This window comes from Mercenaria mercenaria, chromosome 11 (genome assembly GCF_021730395.1).
Source record: "Mercenaria mercenaria strain notata chromosome 11, MADL_Memer_1, whole genome shotgun sequence".
Lineage (NCBI taxonomy): Eukaryota > Metazoa > Mollusca > Bivalvia > Venerida > Veneridae > Mercenaria > Mercenaria mercenaria.
In genome coordinates, this window is record NC_069371.1 from 32,663,944 (window position 1) to 32,676,276 (window position 12,333).

General features: G+C 35.0%; 1 long non-coding RNA gene across 1 annotated transcript in view; it reads right to left on the bottom strand.

Moving 5' to 3' along the window:
• Positions 1–12,333, bottom strand: part of LOC123549999 (uncharacterized) — a 38,500-nt gene that overhangs the window by 12,293 nt on the left and 13,874 nt on the right. Inside the window, exons 4-5 of the long non-coding RNA XR_008365986.1 lie at positions 9,852–10,036; positions 5,446–5,603 (exon numbers count right to left, since the gene is read on the bottom strand). This is a non-coding gene — a long non-coding RNA (uncharacterized LOC123549999). The remainder of the gene's footprint in view (positions 1–5,445; positions 5,604–9,851; positions 10,037–12,333) is intronic.

The window sequence follows — 12,333 nt, forward strand, 5'->3', positions numbered from 1 at the left end:
TGCTGGACTACCTTAAACTATACAAACACCTCAATCTTTTCTGTTACAATGAAATGATGACCTGGTATCTACAAGACTATATTTTTCTAGAACACTTGTCATTAAATTAAGTTATTATGCCAATCACTATGCAGGACTAAATATGTACTAAACCGACCTGCTGATGAAAATGTTCTTCTTTTGTTGTGTTTCTACAACTAGACAGTAATTCAGTGTATTGACTAACTGACTCTAAATTTAAATTTTACTTTGTTCAGTAACATGTAATTATTTCAATTTCTTTTAACAACTCCAGCTTAGAAAACAAAAAATAAATTCCTTTCTGATTGGCCCTTGATATTACATGAAGTATCAAATCTAAACACAAGTTGAGCAAAATGATTTTCTCCCATCTATCCTCATGGCAACAGTAATGGCAAGCTGGCTTAGTGGAATTCCTCCTCAATAGCTGTACTGGACAGACGGATTACTAGAATCCTTCCAAATAATTGTACAGGACAGATGGCTCTTCTCCCACAATAGCTGGCTGGGACAGATGGCTTAGTGGAATTCCTCCTCAACAGTTGGTTGGGACCCTTAGAAGCTGTTTTGACAGCCTACTTGGCTACAAGTATAGGACATTAGACAGCTTGGCAGAATTCCTCCTGCAATAGCTGAATGGGACAGCTGGCTTGGTAGAATTCCTCCTTTTGAAGTTGTCTCGACAGCTAAGTTGGAAAGAAGTATAGGACATTAGGGGGTTTGGTGGAATTCCTCCCGCAATAGCTGGATGGGACAGCTGGCTTGGTAGAATTCCTCCTTCTGAAGTTGTCTCAACAGCTTCTTTGGACAGAAATATAGGACTTTATTGGACAACAAAGGGCAGGTGTATGGAGGTTTGCTGGCTTGTGGAATATCGTCCTCAGCAGCCAAGAGAGAGCTGGTTTGGTTGAATTCTACAAGGCAGCAGTTTTGGCCACAGCCAACTGGTCTGAGTTTCCACTCTTAGAAGAACTGGACAGCTATTTGTGGGAGAAGTATGGGACAGCTACCATGGTTGAATACCACCCCGACAACAGAACTCGACAATTGCTTTTGAGCAAATAGCCATGAGGACAGTAAAAGCAAGTAAGTAGAAAAGAGATTGACTTTTATTCTATGTAAAACAGACTTGATTCCATCCCACAGTTCTTTCAACAATTTAAATCAATGAGTCAGTTAGTAATACCTAATTCAAAAGAGAATGTTAAGATTTCATTGATGGTAGAATTATTCTAAACAAATAATAACTAATAATCATAAATAAAACCTTTGAACTATGAAATTATGGACAATTATTGACTTCTATTTTTTCAAAATAATATTTTAGAAGAGAATCCAGCCATTAACCCGATGCCTAATTTCTGTACCAGTAAATACTGTTGAAGTACTCAGTCGACAGTAGTAGTTTTATCCCTTTATCGATCTTTAGAACAGGTCTCCCATCTTTTATCTAAATGTATAGGTAAAGCTATTAGAGTATGGGTGTAATGCTAAGACAAAAACAATGTGTTCATTATTTATCTTGCAATGCAGATATTTTATATTATACAGCTTCAAAAAGAAGTGAATGGCTGATGATCTTCCTACATTCTACCATATCATCCCTATTCACTGAAATTTTGTCCAAAAATACATGATGGCCAATTTTACATTGCCCTTACAATGTGTTGATATGGCAGTTTTCATACAAAACCAGTAGCCAGAATTGAACCTTTGCCTTATTCTACCATATCCCTAACAGCTACAGGATTTAATCATTAAGAAATTATCAAATATGCAAGAAGTAGTTCAGTTTAAATTGTAACCAGAAGCCAGTTTTTCCTTGGCTTTTATCACCAGTACCAGAGTCCTAGCAATGAAATTCAGTGTTCTCCTGAGATTCTGTGATGTATGATTATCATAATTCTGGACAAGTTTTGGATGAATCCCATTGTTTATAATACTGCTGATCAGAAATATAAACTTATAGTAACCTTCACTTTTGAATTCTTAATACACCCTCAAAGACATTCAATAATTCCAAAAAACACACTATGATTAGTGAGTTATGACTTAAACAAATGTTCAGGTAGAACACTGAAATCATATACAAATAAAAAATTGATGGCCAAAAAAAAAAAAAAAATTGTCCTACAAATGCAAAAAAAAAAAGATATGACCAGCAACCCTCAGATTTTGATGTGTGGATTTTCACTAAACCAAGTAAATGGCCTGGCTACAACTGATGCACACATTGTATGATATGGTAGTACCTATTACCTTGTTATTTTGAGGGCTGACTTAAAACACTATCATACAGTACTCTTTCAAACTAACAGTGGCAGGAAAACACCTTATTCTACCTTATCATCCCTATCCACTGAAATTTAGTCCAAAAATACAACTCTTAAGATGCAGTGATATGGTAGTTTCTAGAAACCTTTAGCCAGTATGCCTTTGTCTTATCCTACCATACCCCTATCAGATTATTTTTAAATGTAGAATGTCGTAGCTTTTCAGTCTTAATTGTAGTCAGTTATAATACCTGGCCTCCGCTTGACTTTGTTTAAACCGGCCTGGCTATCTATAAGAGTTGACAAAGTAAATGATAAGGTAGTATCTTAAACTGTATTTAATTGTGGGGCATAAAGCATATTGGCAGGCATCTTTCCTTAAACACTACTATGATTACTGCATTTAATCTAGAACATTATCAATGCCTGCATTTATTAACATTATATGCTTTATTCAACCTAACCAGCTCTAACTTAATTAATGTGGTGATATGATATAACAACTACAGTCAACATTGTCACAGTGACCTTCCCTAACGCAATGGCTGGCACCTTCCTCCTAACGGTCTTGACACTTCAAAAATATGAATTTACTTGCTAAAACATTACAGTGGTTGTAACTTTTCTTAAAATATTTCTTTTCTTTATGTGGTTTATGATTAACTAATGTAATATGAAAAATACATCCAGTATTGAACCCATTGGTTGAAAATAGATGTACTTCATGAAATATGAGCATGAAACTCAACCTGCATAATACTATAATAGCAGTTCAGTAGCCAAACATTTCTGCAATAATAATTAAGTTAATTCTTATAAAATGTAGCCAGTACTTAATGACAAAGTTTATAACAATAAAGGGTAACCACCAAGTTAATACTTATAAATGTAGCCAGTACTTGATGACAAAGTTTGTTACAATGAAAGGTAACCATCAAGTTAATACTTACAAAATGACTTGCCAGTACATTTTAACATGGTAACCATTAATACTTATAAAATGTAGCTAGTACCTATTAACAATTTAAGTAAATAACAATGAAGGGTAACCATTTAGTTAATTCTTATAAAATTAATTCTTTTAAAATGTAGCCAGTACCTAATGACAAAGTCCGTAACAATAAATGGTAACCATTAATACTTATAAAATGTAGCCAGTACCTATTAACAATTTAAGTAAATAACAATGAAGGGTAACCATTTAGTTAATTCTTATAAAATTAATTCTTATAAAATGTAGCCAGTACCTAATGACAAAGTCCGTTACAATAAAGGGTAAGCTTAATTGGTTATATTCCTACATCTCTTTGTCTGCCTTAATCAGTCATAAAAACATTTAACAATAATGAATAGTCAGTGCCTTAATCATTCAAGTATTTGAAAAAGAGCAGCCAGTATATTTGGATCAGACATGAATTTATTAAATGATTCATTATAAAAATGCCTGAATAATGATTAACCATCTTGAAAAACAGAGCCATTAATTCTAGCCAAAATATAACGAAAACAATTTCCATTTTGGACAAAAATATAATTCCAGTATTCCAATTTGTAACACAATGGCTAGGAATTTTTAATCTTTACTTCTTAATGCGGTCATACATTTACCTGCACTGATGGTGGGTATTTTACAATGAAAGAGGAGCCAGTTTATTTATCTCTTTGCCTTATTCTGTCATTATAATTACAAATAACCAGTAACCAGAACATTGAATGGCAGTTTTGAGCATTAAATATATAAATTTTATGGAACTTTCCATTTTGTCCATTCTACATTAAATAAGAGAAAGTAAGATTACTTTCATGATGATCTTAAATGAAATGAATGGCAGATGATGACCTAGTGGCTAAGTGTGTGACGCTTCCCCTAAGGACTACTGGTTAGAGCCCAGTGACACCAGTATACCTCCAGATTGCAGATAATGGATTGATAAACACCGCATACTAAAACTCTGCTTGTTTACTTAATTTAAATAATTATGAGAAAGTAGACAAATCTTCCCTCCCAATAAATTAGGCATACTTATTTCTCCAACACTTCAACTTGAAATTTCTACTGAGAAAGCAGCAAACATGCAAAGTGCAGTGCAAGGGAGGGAGGTGTACAGTGCAAGGGAGGAATGCCACCTTCTCAACTGAATGTTCCTTGTCAAAGGTCAGAGAAATAAATGACTGCAAAAATGTTTTTGAAGCATTTATGAAAGAAAAGGTAAAAATAAAAGTTTGTAGATTAAGCAAAGCAAGCTTGGATTCAGTACTTGGTGAAAGATAATATAGACCTTTCTGGAGTTACCAAGATGGAATTCTCCATGATTATATTCTCAAGACCTAACCAGATCATATCTGTACATTCAGTAACATAGTGCTAGTCACTACATATAGCACATTAATTTGGACTTTAGAACATCCTTCTTTGTATTAATTTATCAACACTGCTGATCAATGCAGTAACTCTTAGAGATCTGCTCTGGAGTTATATTGTTTACAAATTCAAGGGACATAACTCTGAAGTAACTTCTCTAAACTGGCATTTTTATCAATCTTGACCTAAATTTTTGCAGAAATAAGTAAGACCAATATCAAAGAAAATATACAAAAGTTGTATTAAGTGCATACACAATTTTCTAATCATTTAGTAATTCAAGGGCAGTAACTCTGAAAATCCTTGCATTTTACAGAAAATCCTACGATGTATTGCTATAGCCAAGATAAATAAACCTATCCTTTTTCACATTAAATTTTAACAAAATCACATGTCATCCAGTACAATAATAGCTGAAAGTGACAAACCTGCTTCAAAGTCCCATAAAAAACCTTCACTAAAATTGCTATGTGATAATAAGGCAGGACTTTGTCAAAATTTCCAAACAGATAAAGATACTTTTGCTTAAGATTTTGCTGGAAGTTGACACAAAGTTCCTAAAGGCTGCTTAAAATTCTATACTATTAAATGTAATAATAACAATTTCACAGGATGCCTACAGATACACTGGCAGGAAGTAAAGAATGGCAATAACAAAGGCATTGTTTTTAAATTTTAGTGGTTGCCACTCAAGCTGAGAAAAAAGTATCAAACTGTTTTAGAGAATCTGTATTGTAAACATAAAAAATCAATCCAAAGTTATGATATTCTAAAAAAAAAAAGCCTTACCTGTCCAGATGCACAGCTTCCACCTAGACACACTGTGGCTTGCTTAGAAAAACATACATGCTGGCATTACACGGTACAGCAATTGCTATGTGGGAATCCCTATTCAACCGTAACCATGGTGAAAATTGTAGAATATTTCCTCAGTGTCATCACAGTTCCTACAAGATACATCAAACAAGAATAATCATTTAACCTCAGATACAATTAAAGAATTCAATATTAGTAATATTATCTAATTTCAAAGGCCAACAACAAATACACATATTAACCTTAACCGTTAGCCTGCTGGCAGCAAGTGATAGTGCCTTTGCAGCTAGTGCAGACCAAGATCAGCCTACACATCCTTGCAGCTAGACTGGCTCCCGTCCCTATGTTTGTTCTACATATATATGTTTATTCATTAAGAGGGAAGTAACTCCAGCAGGTTGTTTCTACATTGACTTTTTTTATTGCCCCTGGCTCCGAACATATGGTTCAGCCATCAGATAAAATGTGCTATTTTAGAGGCTAAAGATTTTCTTATTTTGCTTGCAGTATTTATATAAAAAATAACCATGCAGCCAGGGAGCCAGGTTACCTTGCAGCCTGATCAAGGTTTGCACTGTTCACTATTCAGACAGTAAATTTTCAGTTAACATCCCTTTGATAAACAAGTGAATGAAGTATTGCCATACAATACAAAGTCCCCTACTGGAAGGCAACTAATTTTCTCTACTGCAGTATAACATAATGAACTGACATCTGTCAATAATGTATAAACAATATTGTACTATAAATACAATATGTTATAACAAAACACTTGGACTGCAATTTTTATGTTTAAAAACCTATAGTTTGGCCAATTATCAAAAAGGTATCATATAAGTTATTTATAGTAAAAAAAAAACAAACAAAAAACAAGAGTGCCAAAATGTCACAATGTACGCCCGTCATAGCAAATTTCTTTACATTAGCACCTCTATTTGCAAATGGAATTTTAATTCTTTGGTTGTGTAGTAATTATTGTAATTCTTTTGTTTTTCTGAATCCACAAAAAAACTCCTTACCAGGCAGAGATACCTTAAAATACACCTAAAATTTGAAAGTAACATTATGTTATACCACAGAAAAGTGATCTTGGTTTTTCCCTATGGTCAATTATAAAAAAGTTACAATATAAGTTATTTATAGTAACAACAAAGGAAAGTTAATCCTAAAAAAACAAGAGCTGTCGGAGGACAGCAACGCTCGACTATTCAACAGCCTTGTCAATTGAATGAATACAAAAGTCAAAAAGGGGCATAATTTTGTAAAAATGGGAAAAAGGGTTATGGAACCTTCACAGTGCTTATCAGCTCATAAAGTGAACAAGTGCGTGAAGTTTCAATCCTTTCCCATAAGTGGATAATGAAATACCAGCTTACGTACAAAAACTTAACCAAAAACTGCTAAGTCGAAAAAGGGGCATAATTTTGAAATCAAAGGCCTGAATGGCCTGAGTCGGCTAATGATTGATGTACTGACAGTATAGTCTACCAGTTTCAGTTTGTTTTTAGTTTTTTTCTTAAAATTTCATAACACAGCTCGATATTTACCCAAAATATTATATCCGGATACGATTACACTTTTCTCCAGTTTGAACAATATATTTTACAAATTGTGATGATACGAAGACATTTAGCAGCAATTGGCAGTATCTGACATTGAAGTTTACGGTTAAATTACCTCTTATTTAAATCTTTTCATAAAAAAGTTGTTTCGTTTCGCCAAACATAGGCGATCTACTTTCGATTTCAAAAACTACAAGAAAATACAATTTAATGTTTCGCCGATTTGTTTATTTCTCGAAAAATAAGAATTAAAATCATTTTTAATATCAATAGTAACTAAACAAACCAGTAAGAGCTTCTTCTTCCGATAATTTATCCGTTTACTGACTGCAAAATTCAACCCACGCAAAGTTTATAGAAATCATACGATGCGTGTTTACGTTCAATGTGGGAGAATTAAGGCTGATCGGCTATGTTACCTAACGCATCCAGACGATTCAGATTTTGTTTTTAAAAAAGCATTGTGTGCGTTTCTGTAATTTTATATACGTTTTTATACGCTTAGAAATTATTAGACATGCGTATTTGCATTATTTCTATACGTAATTTACGCTAATACGCATCTTATCTGGAGCCCTGCTGGAACTATTTTTTGTCTTTCGCTGGATGTTACCCAAGCTTTGTAAGCCTGCGCCATTCTTAAAATGCACATTTATGCTTAATGAGTTACATTCGAGAATTGCACAATTACAAGTCATAAATATGACAGATTACATCGTATATTGGTCATAGCAAAGGAAATTGACAAAACTTAACTTCATTCATGCAGTGAACTGTTTGAAATTTGAGAAATCTAATGGAACTACATCCCTTCATGTGTTATTCGGTCCATTTAGAGAATCGTTGGATAGCAAGGACTCGTCAAAAGGCTTTCAGCCTTTAGCCGACTCAAAAATTGCAAAGTAGAGTTATGGGACCTATACAGTGCATGTCAGATCATGACAGTGAACAAGCATGTGAAGTTTCAATCCATTCCCATTAGCGTGTACTGAGATACCAGCTTACATACAAAACCTTAACCAAGAATTTCTAAGTCGAAAAGGGGGCATAATTTCATAAAAAAGCAAAATAGAGTTATGGAACCTGTGTATTGTAGGTCAGTTTATCACAGTGAATAAGTGTGTGAAGTTTCAATCCATTCCCACAAGTCATTACTGAGATACCAGCTTACATACAAAACCTTAACCAAGAATTTCTAAGTCGAAAAGGGGACATAATTTTGTAAAAAAGCAAAATAGAGTTATGGAACCTGTGCAATGTAGGTCAGTTTATCACAGTGAATAAGTGTGTGAAGTTTCAATCCGTTCCTACAAGTGGTTACTGAGATACCAGCTTACATACAAAACCTTAACCAAGAATTTCTAAGTCGAAAAAGGGGCATAATTTTGTAAAAAAGCAACACAGAGTTATGGAACCTGTGCAATGTAGGTCAGTTTATCACAGTGAATAAGTGTGTGAAGTTTCAATCCATTCCCACAAGTGGTTACTGAGATACCAGCTTACATACAAAACCTTAACCAAATCGGGATGCGGACGCCGACGCATGGGTGAGTCCAATAGCTCTACTATTCTATGAATAGTTGAGCTAAAAAAATACAAAAAAAAATCTAAGTCCACACAAAAATCCTTACCTGAGGTAGAGATAGATTAAAATACACCTCAAAATTGGATGTAACATACATGTTGTACTACAGAAAAGTAGTCTCGATTTACCCTATGACTAGAAATGAAAAAGTTACAATATAAGCTATTTATAGTAACAACAAAGGGAAGTAATTCTAAAGAAGGGACCTGCGCATGACGCACTGTCTCATGATGGTGTACAATTGTGCCAAGTTACATCAAAATCCCTCCATGCATGAAGAAGAAATGCTCCGAACAAAGTTATTCTTGAATTTGGCATTTGACCTCTAAGTGTGACCTTGACCTTAGACCTAGGGACCTGAATCTTGCACACAACAATCCATCTCATGTTAGTGAACTTTTATGCCAAGTTACATCAAAATCCCTCCATGAAAAAAGAAATGTTCCAGACAAAGTCATTCTTGTATCTGAACTTTGGCCTCTATGTGTGACCTTGACCTTTTACCTAGGGATGAGGTTCTTGCGCAAGACAGTCTCATAGTGGTGAACATTAATGCCAAGTAATATTCAAATCCTGTTTGGCATGACAAGTTATACACTGGACAGGAAAAAAGCCCTGTTGACCTTTGAACTCCAATTGTGACCTTGACCTTTGAGCCAGGGCTCCGGGATTTCTGCATGACACATCATGAGAAACATTTGTGCCAAGTGATATTAAAATCCCTTAATGAATGACGAAGTTATGGACCGGACAGTAAAGAGACCCTGTTCATGCCATGTTAACATCTGACTGCCAAGTGTGTCCTTGACCTTTGAGCTAGGGGTCTGAAAAATGTGCATGACACATCATTTTATTATGAGGTATATTGGTGCCAAATAATATTAAAATCCCTTCATGGATGGCAGAGTTATGGACCGGACAGGAAAAAAGCCCTGTTGACCTTTGACCTCCAATTGTGACCTTGACCTTTAAGCTAAGGGTCCGGGCTTCACGCATGACAGGTTGTCTTATGGGGAACATTTGTGGCAAGTAATATTAAAATCCCTTCATGGATGACAGAGTTATGGACCGGACACGAAATTGCAGACAGACGGAAAAGCGCATTCCTATAGTCCCCGAAACTGGTTTTTAACCAGTACGGGACTAATAAATGGTATTGCCCAAATTAAATGATGGACAAGTTCGTTTTAGAAAATTGTTGAATTCAGTAAATTTAAAGAAGATATACGTACCGGTACTAACTGAAGGTACTGAAGATCCATGCAGTAGTGGTTTAGTAGAGTGAAGGCAGAAGACATACACAACACTTCGCACCATTTCACATCACCTTGTGAACAAAGTGTCTAGATCTCTACACAAGGACCGTCATCATTTCAGTTTCCATGCATGGAAATAATGAAAGTCTCTGCTCTCAAGTCTGAAATTAAATAAGCCAAAACAGGAAAAAAAACGCAAAATTATTTTAAGTTAAGTTTGCTTAAATAAGGAAAGAAATCAATACTGCAAAAGTGAGCTACATGAAAATAATTCTGACAGACTGGCCTGTCCTGGTAGAGGAAGGCAAACGTTCATAGAAATCTGAAAGAGAGAAAATCCTGCCCGGTCCTGGCAGGCCTTGAATCTGAAAAAAATACAAAACCTGCCCAATGTATGTTCCGTCCAAGTAAAACATGCATTAGAAGACAAAGGCAGGGTATTGACCTGAAATGAATAAGAAATCCTTGCAATCCCTGATTTCCGTTTCACTCAACAAAGGAACAACTCATCATGTAGCAACCCGCCGGCAAGGTTTGCAGATCAGTCACCCCCACACGCTTATATCTTGCGGACATATAGGCACCGGGTCCTCGATAGTCACGATAGCAGTCTTGATCAACAGGTAAGGGATCTGCAAGGCCTTGAAACCTGGAAGAAATATTCTGCTGCTTCTGTATCTTCTGCAGTCTTAGGCAGACCTTGGACCTGGAAAAGATGAAATCCTGCCCACCTCATAAAGGCTGTCCTAGGCAGGTCTTGACGCTGAAAGAAAATCCTGCCGACTGTATGTATGGACGGGACATACAATCAGTTGTCACTGGCAGGCTGTGTACCTGAAAGAAATTAAAATCCTCACAATCCCTGATTCCCATTTCTCAAAACAAAGGAATAACCTTCATCTAAACACTGCCGGTACAGAATTGTAGAACAAGTTACACCAACGCCAAAATCTTGCGGACATATAGGCACCGGATTGTCCTCGATAGTCACGCTAGTATGTCTTGATCAATAGTAAAGGGATCTGTCAGGCCTTGGCAGCTGTAACAAAATGCAATTCTGCCAATCTTTTGAAGCAGCATCTCCTCCTCAACAGTCTGTAAGACTGGCAGAGAAATAAAACAAAAGGAAAACAGCTCACTCCTACCATCTTAAAAGTAAAAAAAAAGTCCTTACCCTATCAAACCATAACTAAATGCAACATCAAGTTTAAAATCATTCAAACTGAAACTTACACCAAAATTGCTTAAAACTTCTGACTAAATTTACAAAAGCTTAGTGGGTCACAATAGTGCTAGATTGCCTGACCATGCTTCACATCTAAAAGGTAATATAACTAGAGTGTAACCAAGGTTTTTTCTGTGATCTAGTTTTTGACCTCAAATGGTTTAGTTTCTAACTGGACCTTCCACTTTACATAATACCTGGTGACTTTAAACATAAGATGGCCAAGTTGAACATAAATTTAATTCAATTCCAAAAATAACCAAGTTTCTATTTTGACCTTAAGACTGGTAGTAAATATATCTACTATTGCCTTTACATGGGATTTCTATCCAATACCATTTTTAAAGTTTTTTTTTGTTTTGTTTTTTACCAGAGATAACCAAGCTTGTATATTGACTTCATTTCTGACAGGCTTTCTGCAAGATAGGTAGAAGATGTCTCCTCTATGGTGCTAACATGGATTTTTTACGATTGGCCTAGTTTACAACTGGTGACAAAATAAATACACTGCACTCTGTATCTGCTTCTTTAAAAAAATAGTTTGATTTGGTTTCCTACTAATAGGACAGGAAAACAATATGAAATTACACTATCAAGACATTACTTAAGAGCCAATGACTCATGGGTTATTTATGTTCTATAAGATTGTTCAAGGTCCATAACTCTGGTTTTATAAAAATGATCTTGCCAAAAATCTTACCACAAACATTCTAGGATATGTACAAGTCGAAAGATTTCCTGCGGCCAGAAGTTATACCAGGCTAAAAAGTAACTTATGAGTGAATATCGTACTTGTTTTTTTTTAGTATCATACCATTACGCTTTACATAGGAAAAATAACTCCATTCTACATGTTGTACAAGTAGACGTATGAAATATACAATATATTTCTTAATTCTGAAAGTTATTGTTTTGAGCAAAAGTAACTGTATTTTCCTTTCATGTATGACATAACTTTTAGCTCAACTGGCCACATTCCTTGACTATTGAAATACTTTACTAGAGCTATCACAAATGTGATTCATGCCTTCACCTGGACTTAATTGACTTATAGAGCAAAAAAAAAAAAAAAAAAAAAACAACTCAAGACCATAATCCATGAAATTAAACAAAGAGGAATCTAAAAAATCCCTTATGCACAACTAGGTATCAATATTGATCACTGCTGAAAGTTTGAATAAATTATATGAAATAATGAATGAAGAATTCAGGTCACAAGACTTTCTCTATATA